Source organism: Pristiophorus japonicus, chromosome 14 (genome assembly GCF_044704955.1).
Source record: "Pristiophorus japonicus isolate sPriJap1 chromosome 14, sPriJap1.hap1, whole genome shotgun sequence".
Lineage (NCBI taxonomy): Eukaryota > Metazoa > Chordata > Chondrichthyes > Pristiophoridae > Pristiophorus > Pristiophorus japonicus.
This window is the reverse complement of record NC_091990.1, coordinates 130,919,207-130,943,112: the sequence shown is the minus strand read 5'-3', so window position 1 is coordinate 130,943,112 and position 23,906 is coordinate 130,919,207. Positions and strand designations below refer to the sequence as shown.

At 50.1% G+C, this 23,906-nt stretch overlaps 1 long non-coding RNA gene across 1 annotated transcript; it reads right to left on the bottom strand.

The window, feature by feature from the left end:
- Window positions 1-1,177: 1,177 nt before the first annotated feature.
- On the bottom strand, window positions 1,178-23,776 carry LOC139279493 (uncharacterized). The gene is made up of 3 exons (XR_011596488.1): window positions 23,618-23,776; window positions 19,402-19,589; window positions 1,178-2,127 (listed from the first exon to the last, which is right to left on the bottom strand). It is a non-coding gene; the product is annotated as an uncharacterized lncRNA (long non-coding RNA).
- Window positions 23,777-23,906: the final 130 nt, after the last annotated feature.

Below are 23,906 nucleotides of genomic sequence, written 5' to 3'. Positions count from 1 at the left end.
TGGCTGACCCCTTATCCTGAGATGCCCTCTACTCATTCAGTCATGACTGAAATCTGCCAACTGGTGCAGCCACAACTGCAACCTCAAAACAGTACAAGGACTGCATTGCCTGTGGCTGTCAAGGTGACCGTGGTTCTTCACATTTATGCGTCTGGCTGCTTCCAGGCTGCTGCTGGTGATATAAGCAAGATCTCGCAGCGGCAATACACTGCTGCATAAGGGAGGTCACTGAAGCTCTCTATACACAGAGAGACAACTTTATCTCATTCCTTCTTGCTAAAGATAAGCAGGCGGAGCGGGCACAAGGGTTTGCGAGGATTGCAGGCTTTCCCCATGGTGCAGCATGCCATTGCCTGCATGCACATTGCTTTGCGTGTGCATCATGTGAATTCTGCCATTTTTATGAAACAAAAGGGATTCCACTCCCTCAATGTGCAGCTGGTGTGTGACCACAGGCAGATCATCATGCAGGTGAATACCCGTTATTCTGGCAGCAGTCACAATTCCTTCATTCTGCGGCAGTCCTCTGTGCCACCTGTATTTGAACCACCTCGGCAAGTCAAAGGCTGGCTACTGGGTGACAAGGGTTATCCACTAGTGACATGGTTCATGACTCCGGTCTTGAATCCACACGCACGTGCATAGCAACCCTACAATGAGAGCTATGCTACCACAAGGAACATTAAAGAGCAAACCATTGGCGTCCTCAAACAACTCCTCTGCTGCCTGGACCACTCTGGAGGAGCGCTGCAGTACTCAGCTGAGGGAATATCAAGATTTATGGTAGTCTGCTGCATGCTGCACAACCTGGCCATTATGTGGGAACAGCTCTTGCCACCATCTATCAGGCAAGATGCTGAGGAGGAGGAGAAGTGGAGGAGGAGGAAGTGCAACAGGACGTGGAGGAACAGGAAGAGGGAGGCTACAACATAGACAGCCCCTTTCTGTCTGGGCTCTACATGATCAAATAATTCATGAGCAATACCAATAACCTCAACCACATCTCCCCATTCACCAACATTCCCACACTCCTTACCTTTCCTCTATCACTGACCATCACATCGTCCTCATCCCGACAACACATAAATATAAACCACCAGGAAATGCGCATTCCAACCAAATTTATGAATTTAATCATTACATAATGCACACAATACTAAACTAATTACTCATGTGCATTCTCTCAGTGCCTGTCTTCTGTGTGCCACAGCCTCTCCTTGTGCTCCTACAAGTTGCTATTCCCCGATGGTTGCAGCATGGGTGGTGGAAGGCTGCTGACCTCCAATTGAGGAGACTGCAGATGAGGGTGACATCGAGCAGCTCTCGGCCTAGCAAGCCTGGCTTCAGACTGCTCCGCTTGGGCTGCAGCAGTTGGGGCTGGCTGGCTGACAGGCAACAGTAAGGGCACTGGTGGAGTGGCAGGGGTGTCATCCTAAGAGAAGAAAGCGGGTTTGTGCTCCAGAGAGCCACTGCTATTCATCTGGGAAGGTGCCTCAGCAATTCTACTGATCTGGCGAAGAGATTGATGGCCTGCTGTATCGCCCTGGAAGCTCCTTTGAACAGTGGTATCCAGAGCCATGATAGAACAGTCTGAGCTTGCATGGCAGTGGCCTGAGCTTCCCCTGCAGTACTCAGACCTTTGATGGAAGCTGTTTGTGCTGCAATGGAAGCTGTAACATCGGCCACAGACACGACATCATGGTGGGTTCCACAGGTATGCTGATGGAGGTGATCACCCATTCCATGTTGGAAAAAATGGGCTCTAAACTCTGCGCAAAGTCCTGTGCCAAGTTGGTGCTGCACTTCTCCATGCTCCTTGACAGTGAATGTAGACTGTGCAGTCCGGCTCATCGAAGTCCTCACTTGTGTCGTCTGCAGCAGAACTAGTGTGCGATTTCACCCTCCGGCAAGCTGTCAACTGCGCTATCCTTTCCCCCTGCCCTGGCTCCTGGGCACTTGTGCCCGGTGTCTCACCATGTGCCAATCACTCCTCTTTTCTAGCCTCTAGAATATGTGCAATGTCAGTGTCTGAGCTGGTGGCTGCGACTGCAAGATCGAGTGATTGTGTCTCTTCACGGTCTTCTTCCTCTTCCTCCACTGACTGGAAAGGCTCCAGTTCTTGGGTATCTGAAATGAAACAGAGACAAGGGTTGGGTTGAGGTGAGGGGAGAGCAGAAAGTAAGAACTATGTGCTTACAGCATCTGCAGCTTCTCAGTCAGAAGACATTGAAAGATGAGGGAGAAATGGGATGAGAGAAGGAGGATTAGGTATGCAGAAACACTCATCATCGATCCTTCAGCCCCACCAGGGGCCACAACCTCACCAATGCCTCTTCCTCTGATGGCCAGCGCTGTCTCCCCCATGGGGGTTAAAACATGCAGGTCCGCTTGTCCTCCTCCAGTTCTTTGCTGCTGCTTGCTGTTATGTGCCACTTTCTCCCAAGTTAGTGAACGGGCACGGGTTAATCACTTACCACGATCCCCATGCTTGTTTTCAGGGGTTAGCCAATTTCTCCCCCTCAAACTCTAACCAGTAAAAAAAATAACACAGACCACTAAGAACACAAACCAATAAACTATATACTTAAACTAACACAACTCTAACCACTAAATACTTATCTGTAATTTCTCAGGTTTCACACTCCACGCTGGTTATGATGTCACTTCTTTTCCCTGTGGTTATTTTGCGATGCTCTCTGTCGTGTCTGTGCTGTATTTGCGATCCGTGTGCCTCCCACAATGCTCTCTGATGAAATGAGATGAGCTCGGATAGGGCTTGGGGAGGAAAACATTAAAGATGCGGGTTCAGGACTAGAACAGGAGGAGCCTTGTGAGAGTTTTGGTATGGTGTGCAAAGAGAAGCAGGGCAGAGACAGAGGCAGCTAAACAGATAGTCTCAGAAAGGAATCCATGAGCTCCTAGCACTTGTTGGGAGTGAGCATGGAGGGGGCAGCAGAGAGGTGCTTTTTAAAAATTCATTCCGGGATGTGGGCGTCGCTGGCAAGGCCAGCATTTATTACCCATCCCTAATTGCCCTTGAGAAGGTGGTGGTGAGCTGCCTTCTTGAACCGCGGCAGTCCGTGTGGTGAAGGTACTCCCATAGTGCTGTTAAGAAGGGAGTTCCAGGATTCTGACCCAGCGACAATGAAGGAACAGCAATATATTTCCAAGTCAGGATGGTTGGAGGGGAACTTGCAGGTAATGGTGTCCCCATGCGCCTGCTGCCCTTGTCCCTCTAGATGGTAGAGGTCGCGGGTTTGGGAGATGCTGCCGTGCATCTTGCAGGAAATGTTTTGTAGTAAGAGAAGTAGCTCGGGGGTTACCTTTCATTCTCAGGATGATCCTGAAGTAGTGAGCAGTTCTTAAGGAGAACAAGGCTGATGTAGTCCAGTCAGATCTGCCGATGGATTACTTAACCAGTTGTGCACCAGATGTGCTCATCTGCACCCTTGAACTGAAGGGAGTGACGGTGGAGGCCATACCAAGGGAAATGACCAGGGTGGGTGAGAGTAAGGGTTTTACTTGGGGATATGGGCATCAAAGGTAGAGATGTGGGAGTGGTTCAGCAGATCAACCTCTGCAGACTTATTGTGGAAAATAGAGGGCCAAAAGCGAGCGAGTTGGGAGTTTGAAAATCACTTGGGGAAAACGTATTCCAAATTAACCAGTCTTCGGTGCTTTCCTCTTTAAATCAAGCGACTGATGTTGTATTTGCCAAGGGAAATACTTTTATCACTTTTGCAGTATAGATGAAATACCAACTGGAAAAGCCAGAGGAGTTTGACTGCCTGGCAGGCTTCCTATAGATGGAACCCATGTGGCCAACAGGGCTGCCTGCACACATCACACAAATACATACATAACCAGGAAAGAAATTCCACTCAATAAATGTACACATGGTTTATGATCACACAAATGTGATCCTCCATATTAATGCCCATTATCCAGAAGCACTCATAATGTTTTTATTATGCAACTGTTTAGTGTGCCTGCATTATTTGAAGGTCCCAAGAGAATTAACAGATGGCTGTTGGGATATCAGGGCCAGCACTTGTAGCCATGGCTCAATTATAAACTGAACAACAGCACAGTGCAAATGCAACAAGGCCCAGGTCATGACCTTAGTTACTGTTGAACTCACCATTAGGGATGCTGAATTGTTCCATTGTTTGGCCACTCAGGTGTGTGATGCTCGATAATCCATCTGACGTCTCCAAAACCATCACCATCTGCTGTATGCAGCACAGTTTTACTATCAAAAAGGAGTGAAGCCCATCGGGATGTGGACCAACAGGGAGATGATAAGGAAGACGATGAGGGCAATAAGGAGAGACCCTAGAGATAAAAGTGTAACTCTGTGATCAAGAACTCTTTCCAGTAATGGACACATGCTGCCGCTGACTAACTTTGCTTGCCTGAGGAAAACCCACATACATTGCTCCCCCAAGAACATGCCACCCATGCCCTTGGCTCAAACTGATGTGCAATCTTAATGTTCACTCCAAGCATTTATTACCATTCCACAATCCTACCCAACATTATCTACATTAGGGAGACTTAAAAAGATCAATATATATTTTGCATTTTAAGCCCCACACCCATCGTTCCTCTTTGTGACCCTAAAAGGATGTTTGGCCGAATCACAAATCAAAAGCTGTGTCTAAGTACTTCCTGGGTGGGAAGAGCAGCTGTAGTGACTGGCTGCTGTTACATGGTATAGCCCTATTCCAGTGGTCTAAACTCTGGGAGCAGTGTCTTCAGACGGCCTTGCAATAGCTTGTACCACATGTGATAATGCTGTGGCAGCCAGCAGCTGCCTGCTTTCTAGCACTTTATCAATCCTTTGAGGGTCCTGGCTGGAGTAAGAGAACATATGTGACCTAAGAAGAAGCCACTTCATCAGATTCTTCTTCGGGGACATCCGGGGTGCGAGACACCCCCAGTTGACAAACCAGCAGTTTGCATGAGTAGAACGTATGGTCTCTCCCATATGGATTACGCCCCCCATCATTTCTTTTTCCAAATGATTACCCAGTCTGTCAAATCCAGCTTGACAGTCTCCTGTAAGCAAGTGCCAAAGATCTCAATGGCACAGTCATAGTGTTCTTGGGGGAAAAGCTGTTTTGCATTTTCTTCCTCACTGCTTTGGTAGTCCACTGCAGATGGCTTAAAGATGCCACTCATTCCAAAGTACTCTGCATTTCATGCAGGATTGCAATGATATAGGAGGTGCACTGCTGCACATTCTCTTTCATTTGCCTCTCAGCTTTCATAGCAACAACAACAACTTGTATTTATATAGCGCCTTTAATGTAGTAAAACATCCCAAGGTGCTTCACAGCAGTGTTACAAGACAAAACAGATAAATTTGACACCAAGCCACAAAAGAAGAAATGAAGGCAGATGACCAAAAGCTTGGTTAAAGAGGTAGGTTTTAAGGAGCGTCTTAAAGGAGGAAAGAGATGTAGAGAGGTGGAGAGATTTAGGGAGGGAGCTCAAGAGCTTAGGGCCCAAACAGCTGAAGGCGCCGCCACCGATGGTTGAGCAGTTATAATCAGGGATGTTCAAGAGGGCAGAATTTGAGGAGCGCAGACATCTTGTGGGGTTGTGAGGCTGAAAAGGATTACAGAGATAGGGAGGGGAGGGGCCATGGAGTGATTTGTAAACAAGGATGAGAATTTTGAAATTGAGGCATTGTTTAACCGGGAGACAATGTAGATCAGAAAGCACAGGGGTGATGGTTGAGCGGGACTTGGTACGAGTTTAGGACACGGGCTGCTGAGCTTTGGATCACCTCTGGTTTACATAGGGTAGAATGTGGGAGGCCGGCCAGGCGGGAGTTGGAGTGGTCAAGTCTAGAGGTAACAAAGGCATGAATGAAGGTTTCAGCAGCAGAAGAGCTGAGGCAGGGGTGGAGGCGGGCAAAGCTACGGAGGTGGAAAAAGACGGTTTTAGTTATGCCATGGATATGTGGCTGGAAACTCATTTCCGGGTCTAATATGACACCTAGGTTGCGAACAGTCTTGTTCACCTTTAGTAGACCTTTAGTCTTCTGCATGACATAGTGTCATGCTCCTTTGCAACTGGACTTCAAAGGCATTGTCAACGTATGGGGCAGTTTTACGACATTTCTCCTTGCAGAACATTATTTTTCTGTCAAAGATTTGTTTAGGCCACCAAAAATTTGATTTCTCCTTAAGAACTATCTTTTTAAGAATGGATGCTAGCCGGATTGTGTGCCCTCTCATATGAACCCGACCCACTCTGCCCCCCTCCCCGCCCCAGCACACATTTACTGGGAGTATGGAAGCCAGAGGGGCACATACAATGTTTGTGTAGTGTAGCATTTTCACATTGCAAATGTGGCGTTTTCACATTGTTTTTGCTGGTATATTAAAGATGGCCAATGAGCGTGTAAGAGCCCAGGGAGGAGGAAGGACTGCTGTCTTTACACAGAGCCTTCAGAAATAATGCAACAAGAGGTGAAGCAAAGGAGAGTTGTCATATTTAATTTGGAAGGCCAATGTTACACGTTTCATGTCTAGTCTCAGACATTTCTCAGGTACAGTGGCACTCGTCATTCTTCTAAGCGATGTGCGAATTTTATGTTTAAGGTTGTGTCCACATTGCCCAATATCTAACTGTACAATAGTGTGACAATAGTATCTCTTTGTCATCAGAAAAAGATAACACTCATGTGATGTGCTTTGGGATGTTTTACTATGTTAAAGGTGATTTACCAAATAAATGCAAGTAGTTATTGTATACTCACATGCCTCTCCAAACTCTTTGAAAGTCAACTAAGAAAACACCTGGTAAAATGAGGCCGCATATGAATTGTCAAGCTGCATTAATTCTGATGCAGACAAAATGTTATGATCAGATTCACTTAGTTAAATCAGAAAACATTGTGGTAACAATGCAAGTTAATGCATACATTATACTTCCACACATCAGTGGGTCATCTCACTTAACTTAAACAAAATAACTCCTAACTACCATCCTGCATGCAAAATAACTAAACCTGGCCAAAGCCTGCCCTTGCAGATTGCTATTTTAAGGTCTATGTCCATGTCTCTGTTTTTTTTTATCTCCAAAAAGGTTATGGAATGGAAGCCCTTCTTATTAATCAATGCAAAGCATTAATAAAGGAGCCTGTATAGCTCCAACCAGAGTTCCATCAATGAGACTCTGGGCTTTTGGAATCTCAACCACTTGATGCTGGTCATAGAGGTTCAAGGCCGGTCATGACTTTTACTGCGAAAAAACAGCCATCCCAGTCATGGACAAAGTTTCGAAGTCTGAAGATGGTAACATGCTGATAAAAATGTAAATGGGCAAAGGCAGACTTTCTTGATATCAGAACCTGTCAGATTTTCCTTCTGTTGAAATTAATAAAGAAAAGACTTGCATTTGTAAAGTGTCTTTTCATAGAATGGTTACTGTAATGTATTTGCTTCATGGGTTCTTTGCTTAAGAATTCATAGCAACAACTTGCTATTAAGAACTAATTGGTTTATTAGCAAATGGTTTAACAATCACACTACACATTACCAGTTCATCCACCAGGCTTACAACCAACTGCCTTGCCTTGGATCCTCTGAACCCAACTGGCTGGGGTTTTATTGAGTCTTGTGAACATCAGATGACTGGTTAAGCCACTCCCAACTCACCAGCTCCAAACTATTTTTATAAGAACTTTTAAATCAAGTACACCTTTTTTTTTAAAGGGCATTAGAACCCACGAATTCCAAATTAACTGGGAATTTTACCAAATTAAATTAAAATTCTGTTCCTGGGGGTAATGATGCACTCCAGTCCCTCTGCTGCCCACCTCTCATGGAAAACCACGAGCGTACCGGTGGACACCGTGTGCTCCATCTCCAGGGACACCCGGGCGTGAACGTAACCGCGGAAGAGAGGCAGGCAGTCGGGCTGAACGACCACCTCGACCGCCCGCTGCCTGGACCGGTTAGTGGCCACCTTGGCCATGCCCAGGAGCAGTCCTCTGAGAAGTCCTTCTGACCTGCCCGCTCCCCTCCGCACAGAGTGCCCAAAGATTAGGAACATGGGACTGAAGTGCAGACAAAATATAAGGAGCAGCTCCTTCAAATAATTGAATAGAGGCTGCAACCTCGCGCATTGAACATAAACATGGAACACGGATTCCTCCAGACCGCAGAAATTGCAGGCAGTCTGGGAGTCCGTGGACCGACTTTAAAAACGTATTGCATGGGACTGCTCCGTGCAACACCCTCCAGGCCAAGTCCGCAATGAATAAAGGGAGGACTCCCACGTAGAGAGCACTTCATTGGGGACCCCCGCCTCCTCTGGATGGCAAGATGGTGGTGCGTCCGGACAGCTGACGAGGATGGCAATGTGGAAAGTGTACAAGAGCAGCCCGAACAGGAAACCCCATCACGCAGAACTGAAAGGCACGGAGGGGATTTCCTGGAGGAGGCTCAAGTTGTAAGGCGCCAGTTCTTAAGGGAGGTTTCAGGGATTGGCGCCGATGAGGAATTCCATCCGGACGGGGGTCAGTTCGGACGGGATCTCCCCACGTGCTTCAGCCTCCTCGACACACCTAACGGAGTCAGGGCCCAGCGCTGTTTTTAGCGACTCGATGGCATCGGCCGCAAGCCGGACGTCGGCCCAGGATAAGCGCCGTGCCAGCTGTTCTGATGCCATCCAACCCGCTCCTCCGCCATCAAGTAGGTCCCTGACCCTGGTCACCTTGTCCAACACAGCCCTCTCGTCTGCCTGCCACCTATCACCAGCTCTGCAACTATTTTGTTGTAATCTGTAAAACATAAATCGTTAACTCAAATGCCCCCTGATTAAAGGAGGGAGGGGGCACTAAAACAGAAACTTTCAAACAAGTGCCCCCCTTTTTTTTTTGAGGGCACAACACAAAAATTATACAAGTGCCCCCTGGCTAAAAGGGGGGGGGGGGCACTAACACCGACACAATAAACAAATTACATTTTGGACATTAAATCAAATCAAAATTTGATTGCCGGGGGTGATGATGCACTCCAGTCCCTCCGGCGCCCACCTCTCGCGGAAGGCCGTGAGCGTACCAGTGGACACCGCGTGCTCCATCTCCAGGGACAACCTGGCTTGGATGTAAGCGCAGAAGAGAGGCAGGTAGTCGGACTGAATGACCCCCTCGACCGGCTGTTGGCCCCCTTGGCCATGCCCAGGAGCATTCCTAGGAGGAGGCCTTCGGACCGTCCTGCTCCCCTCTGCACAGGGTGCCCAAAGATCAGGAGTGTGGGACTGAAGTGCAACCAGAATTTGAGGAGCAGCCCCTTTATATAATGGAACAGGGGCTGCAACCTTGCACATTCAATAAAAACACGGAACACGGACTCTTCCAGATCGCAGAAATCACCAGCTCTGCAACTCTTTTGTTGAGAACAAATAAACAATTAAATCAAATGTCCCCTGATTAAAGGGGGGAACACTCCAAAACTTTCAAACAAGTGCCCTTTTTTGGGTTTTTTTGTTTTTTGTTTTTTGGGGGTTTTTTTGTGCTTTTTGTGGGTTTATTTTGGTTTTTTGGGGGCATTAAACCATACATTATACAAGTGCCCCCTATAAAAGGGGAGGGGAATACTAAAACCCGGCAATAAAACAAATTAAACTTTAAAACATATAAAATCAAATTAAAATTTGGTTGCCATTGGTAATGATGCACTCCAGTCTCTTTGGCACCCACCTCTCGCGGAAGGCCGCGAGCGTACCGGTGGACACCGCGTGCTCCATCTCGATGGACACCCTGGCTTGGATGTAAACGCAGAAGAGACATAGTCAGGCTGAACGACCCCCTCGACCGCCCGCTGCCTGGACCAGCTGATGGCATCCTTGGCCGTGTCCAGGAGCATTCCTACGAGGAAGCCTTCCGACCTTCCCGCTCCCCTCCGCACAGGGTGCCCAAAGATCAGGAGTGTGGGACTGAAGTGCAACCAGAATTTGAGGAGCAGCCCCTTTAAATAATGGAACAAGGGCTGCAACCTCGCACATTCAATACAAACATAGAACATGGACTCTTCCAGACCGCAGAAATTGCAGGATGTCTGGGAGTCCTTGAACCGACTTAAAAACTTATTGCGCAGGACTGCCCCATGCAACACCCTCCAGGCCAAGTCCCCAATAAATAAAGGGAGGACTCCCGCATAGAGAGAACTTCAGTGGGGACCCCTGCCTCCTCCAGACGGCAAGATGGTGTGCCATGGCGTGTCGGAACGGCAGGCGAGGATGGTAAAATGGAAGGTGTGCAAGAGCAACCCATCCAGGAATCCCCTCCACGCAGAACTAAATGGCACGGAGGGGATTTCCCGGAGGTGACTCAAGTTGTGAGGCACTGGCTCCTGAGAGAGGTTTCGGGGCTTGGTGCCAATGAGGAATTCCGTCCAGACAGGGGTCAGTTCGGACGGGATCGCCCCATGTGCTTGAGCCTCCTCGACGCACCTAGTGGAGTCAGGGCCCAGCGCTGTTTTTAACGTTGGTCGCGAGCTGGATATCGGCTCAGGATAGGTGTCGTGCCAGCTTTTCTGGCAACATCCAATCCGCACTTCGCCATCCAGTAGGTCCCTGACCTTGGTCACCTTGCCAAATACAGCCCTCTCGTCCGCCTGCCACCTATCACCAGCTCTACAGCTATTTTAGTAGGAACGTAAAATCAAATGCCCCCTTTTGGCAACGGCACTAGAACCCACAAATTAACAATTTAAACTTTAACGAAACCTTCAATCAAATTAAAATTTGGTTGCCGGGGGTGATGATGCACTTCAGTCCCTCCGGTGCCCACCTCTTGCGGAAGGCCGTAAGCGTACCAGTGGACACCGCGTGCTGCATCTCCAGAAACATCTTGGCGTGAACGTAACTGCGGAAGAGAGGCAGGCAGTCGAGCTGAACGACCCCTCGACCACTCGCTGTCTGGGCTGGTTAATGGCCACCTTGGCCATGCCCAGGAGTAGTCCTATAAAATCATAAATTTTTACAAATGCCCCCTATAAAAGGGGAGGGGGACACTAAAAATCCGGCAATGAACAAATTAAACTTTAAAACATATAAAATAAAATTAAAATTTGGTTGCCGGGGGTAATGATGCACTCCAGTCCCTCTGGCGCCCACCTCTCGCGGAAGGCCATGAGCGTACCGGTGGACACCGCGTGCTCCATCTCCAGGGACACCCTGGCCCGGATGTAGGCGCGGAAGAGAGGCAGGCAGTCAGGCTGAACGACCCCCTCGACCGCCCGCTGCCTGGACCGGCTGATGGCACCCTTGGCCGTGCCCAGGAGCAGTCCTACGAGGAGGCCCTCGGACCTACCCTCTCCCCTCCGCACAGGGTGCCCAAAGATCAGGAGTGCGGGACTGAAGTGCAGCCAGAAATTGAGGAGCAGCCCCTTTAAATAATGAAACAAGGGCTACAACCTCACACGTTCCATAAAAACGTCGAACACGGACTCTTCCAGACCGCAGAAATCACCAGCTCTACAGCTCTTTTTGGGGACACTCCAGACACTTAACTGCCCCCAACAGCTTACAACTCTTTTGGGGGGGGGGGGAAAGAGACAAAATAAACATTAAATCAAGTGCCCCCTAATCTGGGGAACACTCCAGCCACTTTTCAAATACCCGTTTTTTTTTTTATTACTTTTTTTGGGGGGTTTTTGTGATTTTTTTTTGGGCAATAAAATCATAAAGTTTACAAGTGCCCCCTATAAAAGGAGAGTGGGGCACTAAAAATCCGGAAATTAAACAAATTAAACTTTAAAACATAAAATCAAATTAAAATTTGGTTGCCGGGGGTGATGATGCACTCCAGTCCCTCCGGTGCCCACCTCTCGCGGAAGGCCGCGAGCGTACCGGTGGACACCGCGTGCTCCATCTCTAGGGACACCCTGGCCCGGATGTAGGCGCGGAAGAGAGGCAGGCAGTCAGGCTGAACGACCCCTTCGACCGCCCGCTGCCTGGACCGGCTGATGGCACCCTTGGTCGTCCTACGAGGAGGCACTCGGACCTACCCGCTCCCCTCCGCACAGGGTGCCCAAAGATCAGGAGTGTGGAACTGAAGTGCAGCCAGAAATTGAGGAGCAGCCCCCTTAAATAATGAAACAGGGGCTGCAACCTCGGACACTCCATAAAAACATGGAACACGGACTCTTCCAGATCGCAGAAATTGCAGGCGGCCTGGGAGCCCGTGAACCGACTTAAAAATGTATTGCACGGGACTGCTCCGTGCACCACCCTCCAGGCCAAGTCCACGATGAATAGTGGGAGGACTCCCATGTAGAGTGCTCTCCATCGGGGACTCCCGCCTCCTCCGGACGGCAAGATGGTACGCCATGGCGTGTCCGGACAGCAGACGTGGATGGCAAAGTTGAGAGTGTGCAGGAGCAGCCCGTACAGGAAACCCTTCCCTGCAGAACTGAAAGGCAGAGAGGGGATTTCCCCAAGGCGGCTCAAATGGTGAGGCACCGGCTCCCGAGGGAGGTTCCGGGGTTTGGCGTCGATGAGGAATTCCTTCCGGACGGGGGTCAGTTCGGACAGAATCTCCCCACGTGCTTGAGCCTCCTCGACACACCTAATGGAGTCAAGGACCAGTGCTGTTTTTAGCGACTCGATGGCATTGGCCGCGCGGCGGACGTCGGCCAAATTTAGGCGCCGCGCCAGCACGTCTGGCACCATCCAGCCTGCTCCTCCGCCATCGAGCAGGTCCCTGATCCTGGTCACCTCGCCAGCCACAGCCCTCTTGTCCGACTGCCACCTAAAACCTCGGTCGTGGAGGTACGGATTCCCGAGCAGCAGCTCCTGCAGGACAGCCGCCACTCCAGCCGGTGGAGAGCTGTGCTTGGTGGAGACTTTGTTCCAGACCCTGGTGAGTTCCTTGTAAAAGACAGGCAGCTCCTGGACGGCGGTCCTGACGCCCCTCAAGCTCACAAACAGGAGCTGCGTGTTGTAGTTGAGGTCGTGCTGCTGGCGGAAGAAATACATCGCCAGCGCATGCCACCTAGGAGGGGGCTCAACGTAAAGTTTTCTCTGCAGGGTCTGAAGACGGAAAGTCGCAAGCTGGGTGCTGACGCACACCAACGACTGACCGCCCTCCCTAAGCGGGAGACTCAAGACCGCGGCAGAGACCCAGTGCTTCCTGTTGTTCCAGAAGAAGTCCACCAGCTTCTTCTGTATCCTGGCGACAAACGCAGGGGGAGGGGTCAAAGTGACCAGCCGGTACCACAGCATAGCGGCCACCAGCTGGTTTATGACGAGCGCTCGACCCCTGTAGGTCAGCACTCGGAGCAGTCCTGTCGAGCGCCCTAGGCGAGCGGCGACCTTGGCCTCCAGCTCTTGCCAGTTCGCCGGCCAGGCTTCCTCGTCAGGGCTAAGGTAGACTCCCAGATAGAGGAGATGGGTCGTGCTCCAGGCAAAAGGCCTGAGCACCTCCGGCAGGGTGTCTACCCGTCACTGACCCACCAGGAGTCCGGAACATTTCTCCCAGTTGATCCTGGCAGAGGATGCGGTCGTGTAAATCTCCTGGCACTCACGCATCCTCCGCAGGTCAGCGGGATCCTCTACCGTGAGGAGCACGTCATCGGCGTAAGCCAAGAGGACGACCTCCACGCCCGGCCCGTGCAGAGCCAGTCCCGTCAACCTCGTCCGCAGAAGGCGCAGGAAAATCTCCACGCAGATGACATATAACTGGCCGGACATGGGGCATCCCTGGCGCACCCTTCTCCTAAAGTGAAGGGGCGCCGTCAAAGACCCGTTAACCTTAATCGCGGCGGCGTACAAAAGTCGGATCCGGGCGACGAAATGCGTCCCGAACCCGAAAGCGCGCAGAGTTCCGAACAGATAGTCGTGATCCACCTTGTCGAACGCCTTCTCTTGGTCGAGGGATAGGAAGGCGACCGACAGACCAGCCTCCTGGGTGTGATGGATGAGGTCCTGGACCAGATGGATGTTATCGTGGATTGTCCGGCCCAGGACCGTGTAGGACTGGTCGGGGTGGGTCATGTGGTCCAGCACGGTGCCAAGGCGAGCAGACATCACCCTGGCGAAGATTTTGTAGTCCGTACTGAGGGGGGAGACCGGGCGCCAGTTCTTAAGAAGGCGGAGATCGCCCTTCTTTGGCAGCAGGACGATGACTGCCTTGCGCCAAGAGAGGGGCATCTCCCCGGTCGCCAGACTTGTCGCCAGACTTTCCCCCAGGACCCGCGCGTAATCGCCCCCCAGGACGTCCCAGAACGCCCTGTGGAACTCCATGGTCAGCCCGTCCAGCCCCGGGGCTTTTCCCCTCGAGAGCCGGTCGAGGGCGCCGGTCAGCTCCGCCAGGCTTAGCGGAGCTGCCAGATTTTCAATTTTCGGCGCCCTCCGGGCTGACCTTCGGCAGGTCCTCCCACAAAACTCTACGCGCTTCCTCGCTGGAAGGCTCCGGAGAGAACAGGGCCCCGTAATATTCACGGGCCCTGTTGTTGACGCCCTCCGGATCCGAGACGAGAGAGCCATCGTCGGCCAGCAGCGTCAAGAGCTGCTTACAGACACTCTGTCTTTTTTCCAGCGAGTAGAAGAAGGGGGAGCCGCGGTCCAGATCCCGCAGGAACCGGATCCGCGACCTCACGAACGCGCCTCGGGACCCGACGAACTGCAGATCCTTCAGCGCGGCCTTCTTCGCTTCGTACACCGTCCGCAGGGCCGGGTCCTCGACGACTTGACCGAGACGGGATTCCAGGTCAAGCACCTCTTTTTATAGGCGCCCGACCCTGGCCGCCCGCCTCTTGGTCAACCCCCTCGCGTACTCTTGACAGAAGACACGGACGTGAGCCTTGCCCACGTCCCACCATAGCCTCAAGGAGGGGAAGCCCCCCTGCTTCCTTCTCCAATCGGCCCAGAAACGACGGAACGAGTCCTGGAACCGCTCGTCCTCGAGCAGCCGGTTGTTAAAGTGCCAGTATGCGGACCCCGTCCTCGCGCGGAGCAAAGCGAGCTCCGCCCACACCAGGTGGTGGTCCGAACATGGCACCGGCCGCATGGAGGTCGCCGGGACGTAGGAAACGTACGCCCGAGAGACGTAAAGTCGGTCGATTCTGGACCATCCTACTCCAGGCCTCACCCGAGTAAAGGCGCTGGAGTCGGGATGGAGATTTCGCCAGACGTCCACCAAGTCGAAGGACCCAACCAGGTCCCTCAACTTCTCGATCGCCGTCATGCTCTGCGGGGCACCGGAGCGGTCCCTTGCCTCGAGGGGGCAGTTAAAATCCCCCCCGAGGACAATGCAGTCGCCGACGTCGACGGAGCCAAGAAGAGCGGACACTTCTTCGAAGAAGCGCGTTTGCTGCGGGCCGGGCTGAGGGGCATACACGTTCACGAGATGGAGCGGCACGTCCCCCAGGCGAACCGTGACGTGCAGCAAGCGGCCTGGCACGGGCTCCTCGACCCCAAAGATCTCCGGCTGAAAGTGCGGGGCCAGCAAGATGGCCACCCCACAAGAAGTGGTGGTGAGGTGGCTCATGCGGACCTCTCCTTGCCATTCCAGGAGCCACGTGGCTTCGTCTCCCGGAACAGTGTGGGTTTCTTGCAGGAAGCACACCGCATATTTCCCCTCCCGCAGGAGTGAAAAATTGTTAAATCTACGGCGTGCCTCTCTGCCGCCATTGATGTTGAGGCTGGCTATGGTTATCTTCATGACAAAAGCATATTGCAACCTCTACCTAACCTATTGTGGGGGGGGAGTGGAATCGTTGGTTGACCTCCACTCCCTCAGCAGCCCAGCGAGGAACGTTTTGAGCCGGCGCAGCTCAAGGCTTTGCGCCTTTGATAAGGGCCTGCCCGCGGCCATGGTTTTAGTGGCGGCGCGGAGGGACGTGATGAGCAGCGCCGGCTCGGACCATTTTTCCAGGGCCAGATGGGCTCGGTTGCAGCGACTCTGGCTCTGGACCAAAAAGTCCCGGAGCTCCTTTATAGGAATGAGGGGGGACCCAGCGGCGGGCACGTGGAGATCCACCGCCTCACTGGCGATGGACTCCAGATCTTCTCCCGTGTCCTCCACCGAGTCCCCGGCCCCCTCCGAGACGTCACCGCCAGCAGCCGGCCCATCGACCGCATGAGGTACGGTAAACGGCCCGGCCGCTCCATCCGGCCCTGGCTCTGCCCCGATCCCACCCCCAGGATCGTCGGCAGAGGAGTCCCCACTGGGCTCTTTTAACTGTGCTGCTGGGTCAGGAAGCGACAGCGGAAGGGGTTCCTCCTCCGCCCCAGGGACCGGGGAACATGGAGAGACCTGGTCAAAGAAAAGCTCCAGGTCCTCCAATTCCCCCAGCCCCAAAGTTGGGGCGAGGGTTGGTGTTCTTACCCCTCCCCGCCGCCATCCCCCGGCCCAGCGTGTGCAGAATCATTAAAAAATTATAAAATTTCCTTTTTCTGTCAGATCGACCAACTCCCGGGGGAAGTTGTATAATGGCTGGGTGGGCTCAGGTTCGGCTTTTTCGGCCCCGCCCGCCTCAGTCCCCGGGACGTTCAACCCGGCGGCAACGCATTCCTCCGCCGGCCCCACGCCCCCCACGACAGGCAGATCTTCCTTGCCATCCCCGGGAGGCAGAGGCTGGGCAGCCTCGACTGTCTGACCCTCCCAGGGAACAGATTCCCCCCCGCCTACAGCGCAGTTCGGGGGCGCTGGTGGGGGACGCTGGTCACGCGGCGGGCACCGACTCCTCCGCGGAGGGATGTTGTTCCCCCTCCGCCTCATTGGAGCGGCGTCTCCTTTTGTTCCTGGGGGGGCGCGGAGGCAGGGAGACCTCCATGTCAGCCGAGGCCTCCTGCTCCACTCCCCACTTTTTCTTTTCTTGCCCGCGCCCGAGCCCCTCTGCGGTATTGGTCAAGGGCTCGGGGACGGGCTCAGGGCACCCCGCGCTCGCCGGTGACAGGGTTGGGCTGAGCGCGGTGACTGGGCTGTCCAGCGCACTGAGGGGACCCGCCTCGAGGTGTTTATTCTTCTTCCGCGCCTTCTTTCCGCCCGGACGCTCTCCCTCCCCCCCCCGCCAGAGGCCGTGAACACAAATGCCTCCGACGATGCCCACGCACCTACGGCTCCCGCTACGCGGACGCTACTCGGGGGAGGGGTGGCGGCGGCGCCAGCCTTGGCCGCCTTTGGTGGTTTGGCGGCCTTGGAGGCGGGGCAGCTCTTACGAACGTGCCCCACCTCCCTACAGGCATGGCACCGCACGCCGTCCGACGTCCAGAAGACGTGGTAGGCAGTCCCCTCGTGCACCACGCTAAAGGTGCCCTCCGTCGTTTCCTCCTGCGCCAGCCGGACAAAGAGCTGGCGGCGGAAGGAGAACACGTGGCGCAGGCTGTTCTTCCTGAGGCCGAGCGGTATGGGGTTAATCCCCGACCTTACCTCCCCCAGTTGATATAGGTGAGGGAGGAGGAGCTCAGTGGGAACAAAGGGTGGGACGTTCGAAAGAATGATCCTCTGCGCGGTTGCCTCGAGAGGGTCCACCGGCAGGAAGGTCCCGCCCACCGTGAGCCCCTTTTCAAGGGCCAGGGACACCGCCCGCTCCGAACCCAGGAAGAACACAGCCTTCCCAGACATTTTGGAGGCTGCGACAATGGCCGAGGGGCCGACTACCCCAGCCATCGCCCGCACGCACTCCTAAATGCTCATAGTGGGGTGCGTGTAGCTCTTGATCCCGTGTTTCTTCGTTATTAATCTGAATGGCGGCACGGCAGCAGGAGGCGCCATGGCTGCGAACGCCGCCTGCGCATAAGTATTCACAGGTGCATACATTCCAATTACAGCACAGTAAGAGGCCTTTCAGCCCGTCAACCCCATACCGGCTCTCTGCAAGATCATCATCACAGGCAGTCCCTCAGAATCAAGGAAGACTTGCTTCCACTCTAACAATGAGTCCTTAGTGGCTGAACAGTCCAATACGAGAACCACAGTCCCTGACACAGGTGGGACAGATAGTCGTTGAGGGAAAGGGTGGGACAGGTTTGCCCCATGCTCTTACCGCTGCCTGCGCTTAATTCTGCACGCTCTCGGCGATGAGACTTGAGGTGCTCAGCGCCCTCCCAGATGCACTTCCTCCACTTAGGGTAGTCTTTGGCTAGGGGCTCCTAGGTGTCAGTGGGGATGTTGCACTTGATCAGGGAGGCTTTGAGGGTGTCCTTGTAACGTTTCCTCTACCCATCTTTGGCTCATTTGCCTTGAAAGAGTTCCGAGTAGAGCGCTTGCTCCTACTGCAAAAGAACTTCACTAACAACCTCAGAGTGTCTCAAAATGCTTTACAGCCAAAGAAGCACTTTTGAAGTGTAGTCACTGTTGTAATGTAGGAAATGCAGCAGTTAATTTGCACAGAGCAAGGTCCCACAAGCAGCAATGTGATAATATCCAAATAATCTGTTTTAGTGATGTTGGTTGAGGGATAAATATTGGCCAGGACACCAAGGAGAACTCCCCTGCTCTTTTTACAATTGTGGCATTGTATCTTTTACATCCACCTGAGAGGGCAGACTAGGCATTAATTGAATATCTCATGTAAAAAATAACACCTCCAACAGTACAGCACTCCCTCAGTACTATGCTGGAGTGCCAGCCTAGATTTTGTGCTCAAGTCTTTTGAGTGGGAATTGAAACCAGAACCTTTTGATTCAGAGCTGAGAGCACTACCACAGCTGACACCTAGCTAATATCCTTCTCTCAACCAATACCATCAACGACAGATTAACTGGTCATTCATCTGATTTCCGGATATGGGATCTTGCTGTATGGAATATGGCTATTGGCTAGATAAGGACAATGAAAATAATTCATTGTGTGCAAAGTGCATTGAAATGTTTTGAAGCAGAAATGCTCATTACTTTCCTTTTAGTCGGCCAGGACTCAGTGGGGAGCAGCTGCAGAAGAGCAGAAATCTGTGGCTCACCATCCTCCAGTCACATGAATTCCAGTCCAAATACACATTATGAGGCATTTAGGTAGGGAGGAACAGTACAACTCCTAGCTTGTTTCCACTAAACATTAGCTATTAACAATTCCAGCAAAATTAGAGTCTGGCATGTGAGGAGGCTGTTTGGGGTTAGAAAAGGGGTCATCAGGAAGCAAGGAGGGAAGAATGACCATTCTTTAATGGTTTTCTTCTGATGAAAGATATGGTTCTGGCAGCATTGCGTGAAATTGAGATTGTGGGGAGAACTTGTTACCCAGTTTGGACATTAGGATATTTTGAAAGCTATGAAAACTGTGAAAAGTTCACCTGTTATGGGGCAGGAATATAGTATGCTGTTGTTAATAGCAGAAGAGTTTTGTTTTCTGAGTTCTATTGTTATTATAAAGAGTATATAATTCAATAAGCAAAGAAATCATTGATAAAGATTTGATGAATACAACTTCCTTGCCTGTACCATCAGCTCCAGCTGTTGGCTCTTGATCATCTTTACAATCTTTCTCACCCATGTTCTTCTCCAGCTGTGCTCTATCTGTTGCAATTCAGTGTTCCATAAAGCAAGCTAACATGACCTTTCTGACACATTCAGGATCATATTGTAAAGTGGCCTCTCACCAATCCAGGCAGCAGAAGCATTCCCTGGGGACCAAAAGACTTATCTGTAAAACTTTGGAGGTAAAAGATGTGTATTGGATGAGAAACTTAGAACACCCCCCCCCCCCCCCTTTACTTTGATGACTTGTGTTCAAATCCAGTGGATATTGATGAGATAAATGTTTGTGAACTTGAAGGATTCCAAGTGAAATAAATTTGAACTGCCTTAATCTGGTTCTAGCAGATGTAATTCACAGCACCCAAATTGTTCAAGTTCAGTACGAGCCACCTCCTTATCGAGAAATTCTCCCTTTGTTTCAAATTAAAATAAATAATGACACACACCTAACTATCTCTAACATGTGGCAAACAGTTGGGCTACAATTTGAGATGCTATTTTTTGTTCCAGAGTGAAATGTTAAGTAACTTAGGAAGGCACAGTGCTGGGTACAATATTATTATTTGTTTTGTATAGCTGATAGCCTGATGTGCTCTACCAAACCTTTCAAAATCTTTCACATCATGTAGTTCCTTCAAATTGTTCAGATCACATAAGCACTGAAATTAATGTGCCCTAAATAGCTTAAGCCAAGGATATCTAAATTCAAGGAACTGCTGTTGAGGTAGGGAAAGGAAGTGTAAAGAGAATCCAACCCTTGAATGAACAAAAATAGCAGGGAAAAATCAACGTTATCTGGAAAGTAGAATGCAGCAATGAACATGCTATTCGCATCAATATTAGTTTTAAATTAATTCATATTTAAATCATATCAGTGCTATCTAACGCTATCCAGAAATCTTAGCCAGTAGCCAATGCTAAAGCTGTGCTATGGAAGGAACCACTATTAGAGCAACCATTGGCCATACGTTTGGAAACTGATCAGTTATCTTAAATTCTAGACAGATGTGCTTATTTAACTGTCAGACCAGTTTGGCTAGTTCAGGATCCTGGAAGATGCAATAAAGTTTACTGATTTTTATCATTGGTCTGCCATCAGCCAAGAAATAGTTTTGCAACACTGAAGAAATAGCAATACTTCTCTGAACGATTTTGAGAGCATCTACTGGGTTCTACGGTCAAATGAAATTCTGTCATGTGATCAGCCACACCAAAGGGTCTTCTGTTAAATATGATGGAGGTGGTTGTAAAGCATTAGATGATATGATGAGTGCCTCTTTCCTTCCCCCAAAATTATAGACCATCTTAGGCGGGTCACTGGTTTGCTGGTCCCCTGGGAGAACAGACGCACCAACATCAGCATCCTCAACCAGGCCAACATCCCCAGCATTGAAGCACTGACCACACTTGATCAGCTCCGCTGGGCGGGCCACATCATTTGCATGCCAGACACAAGACTCCCAAAGCAAGTGCTCTACTCGGAACTCCTTCACGGCAAACGAGCCAAAGGTGGGCAGAGGAAACGTTAAAGGGACACCCTCAAAGCCTCCCTGAAAAAGTGCAACATCTCCACTGACACCTAGGAGTCCCTGGCCAAAGATCACCCGAAGTGGAGAAAGTGCATCCGCGAGGGCGCTGAGCACCTTGAATCACATCGCAGAAATCAAACGCAGGCAGCGGAAAGAGCGTTCAGCAAACCTGTCCCACCCACCCTTTCCCACCTGTGACAGGGACTGTGGCTCTCACATTGGACTGTTCTACGACCTAAGGACTCATTTTAAGAGTGAAAGCAAGTCTTCCTCGATTCCAAAGGACTGCCTATGATGATGGTTAACTGTAAGTGTACTAGCTACAAATATATTAAATGCGGGATAAGAGATGTAGGTGTGCTATGGAATCTAATAATGCAATGCTATAAAATGTTTTCTCTATTACGTGAATTTGTTTCATACAATTTTATTTATGGGACATGGAGATTAAAAAGAATGTAGCTCCAGAATGGTATCAGAATTTCAAGGCAGATGACTACATTTAAAAGATTTTGGTTTACCATATTCACCAGTTTAAACCACTGTCCTTGCCTGACAGAATTATCTGGATTCAGTTTGCAGTTGTGAGAAATAAAGCACTCGTTAACTGTTGCATTAATACTAATTTTATCGAGAAAAATTAGACTTTCTTCAGTTATATTTTCTCTATCAAACATCATTAATATTCATTGAGAGTATTTGAACTACTTAAAATGTTACCTTAGTGGAGCACTGCTACCTACTAAAAAAGCAATAGGGCTGCACATAAAAAAATATTTTCAGAACATATCTGAAACTATGGAGGGAGTCTGGCACATTAACTTTGTTCATAGCTAAATAAAAGTAACAGTGAGCAGAGATCGTATTGATTAACATGCTGCACCATGAATGGGTTATTTCCACCCGCCCCCGCCCCGTCTGTGCTTCCTCACACAGCGTGGGTTCCTAATCTCATTTGGGGAGGCACTGAGTAATGTTGAGCTGCTTTCTCTGGTGAGGAGAAAATTGGATAGTGTCTATTAACATTCACATCAAGAGCAGTACAACAAGAGGCCTGGGACAAGGAAGCAAGAGAAAACACCTTTTGCCACTGTTTTTTAAAAATAGGTTTTAAATTTCCTGTGTGGAAGCATACCTGACTTCACATTGCTCAATCTCAGTGGCATCACAACACAGTCTGATGTCATTGCCATCCAATCAGTGTACTATTAAAGTAAACAAAAAATCCTATTAAAAAAACACAATGGTTTGAGTAAAATGGACAAAGTGAAAAGTTAATCGGCATTTCACTGTTGAAGAGTACCTAGAGCAGGGGTTGCAGATTTGTGTCTTTGTGGACTGCATAGATGTAAAGTTTTTCTTTTAAAAAGCAAAATACTGCAGATGCTGGAAATCTGAAATAAAAACATAAAATGCTGGAAATACTCAGTAGGTCAGACAGCATCTGCGGAGAAAAAGACTTGCATTTCTGTAGTTCTTTTCATGACCACCTGACGTCCCAAAGGCTCTACAGCCAATTTAGTACTTTTGAAGTCACTGTTGAAATGTAGGAAATGCGGCAACCAATCTGTGCACCGCAAGCTTCCACAAACAGCGATGTGATAAAGACCAGATAAACTGTTTAGTGATGTTAATTGAAGAATAAATATTGGCTAGGGGATAATTCCCCTGCTTTTCTTCAAAATAGTGCCATGGGATATTTTACATCCACCTGAGTGGGCAGATGGGGCCTCGGTTTAATGTCTCATCCAAAAGACAGCACTGGAGCCTAGAATTTTGTACTCACGTCTCTGTCGTGGGATTGAACCCACAACCTTCTGACGCAGAGATGAGGGTGCCACCAAATGAGCAACAGCTGGCACTGAGGCATAGTTGGCAGTTGAGAAAGAAAAGTTTCAGGTCGACCTGCAACGTTAATTATTTCTCTCTCCACAGATGCTGTCTGACCTGCTGAGTATTTCCAGCAGTTTCTGTTTTTATTGTAAAGTTTATATGTATGTTCCCATGAAGCTAGGGATACTAACAGTTCTTGCTGCTCTGATTTCGGGTTTAACCACAATCAAATTGGCCTTTCGAAATCTTCAGGTCTACAAAATTCAAACATAAACCAGAGAAGATATATAAGTGCAAATATAATTGAGTTGTCTGGATTGGCAGGGTTTGCGTGGGTTGGGGGGAAATGCATGGTCCTCGGGCCACAGTTTGGCAGCTGTACGAAATTAGAATCTGCATTCATTTTGCTTTTCATTTTTCGGGAACATTTACTCAGCGAAAATAACCACATTTGCAATATTATATTTTCAATGGAAATTACAGGAAAGAGGGTGCGTGAAGTAAAGTGTGAGGTGCAGCTCACACCAGAACAAAGATAGTTTGCTGTTTGCCTCGACACCAATTGGTGGCAGTATTTTTTTGCATTTCAAGGCGAATCCGGGAGCATCTGGCTAGAAAAGTGTAACCTTGTATGTAATCGACCACTCGGTCTGGTACCTTTCTCAACCATTGCTGCTTAGAAGAACGAACGAGTGGTAACATTCACATCAGTGGGGGGTTTTGTTGCTCTTGCTTTCGGTAGTAGAGAAACCTGCTTGATCCAAAAATGAAACACTTGTTGCACTATCATACTTCCCATTCCCAGGGCATACCTGATCCATTACGCGCAGGACTGAACTTTAGAAAACAATTGTAAAAGTACGTATGGGAAGCTTAACATCAATGCAATCGCTGCTCTGCTCAAGCGACACCCTTTCCGAAGGTCCTGGGGGCACCGAGCCAAACCTACAAATTCTTCAGCTTTCCATCTGTGTGGTTTTTGGGGGGGAAGGAAAGGAGGAGCAAGTCCCGCCTTTTCTCGCTCCTGACTGGCCGACAGCGGGTCGCTGATTTCGCAACATGAAAGGGGAAAGTGCGCTGCTGATTGGCCGGGCAGCGCTG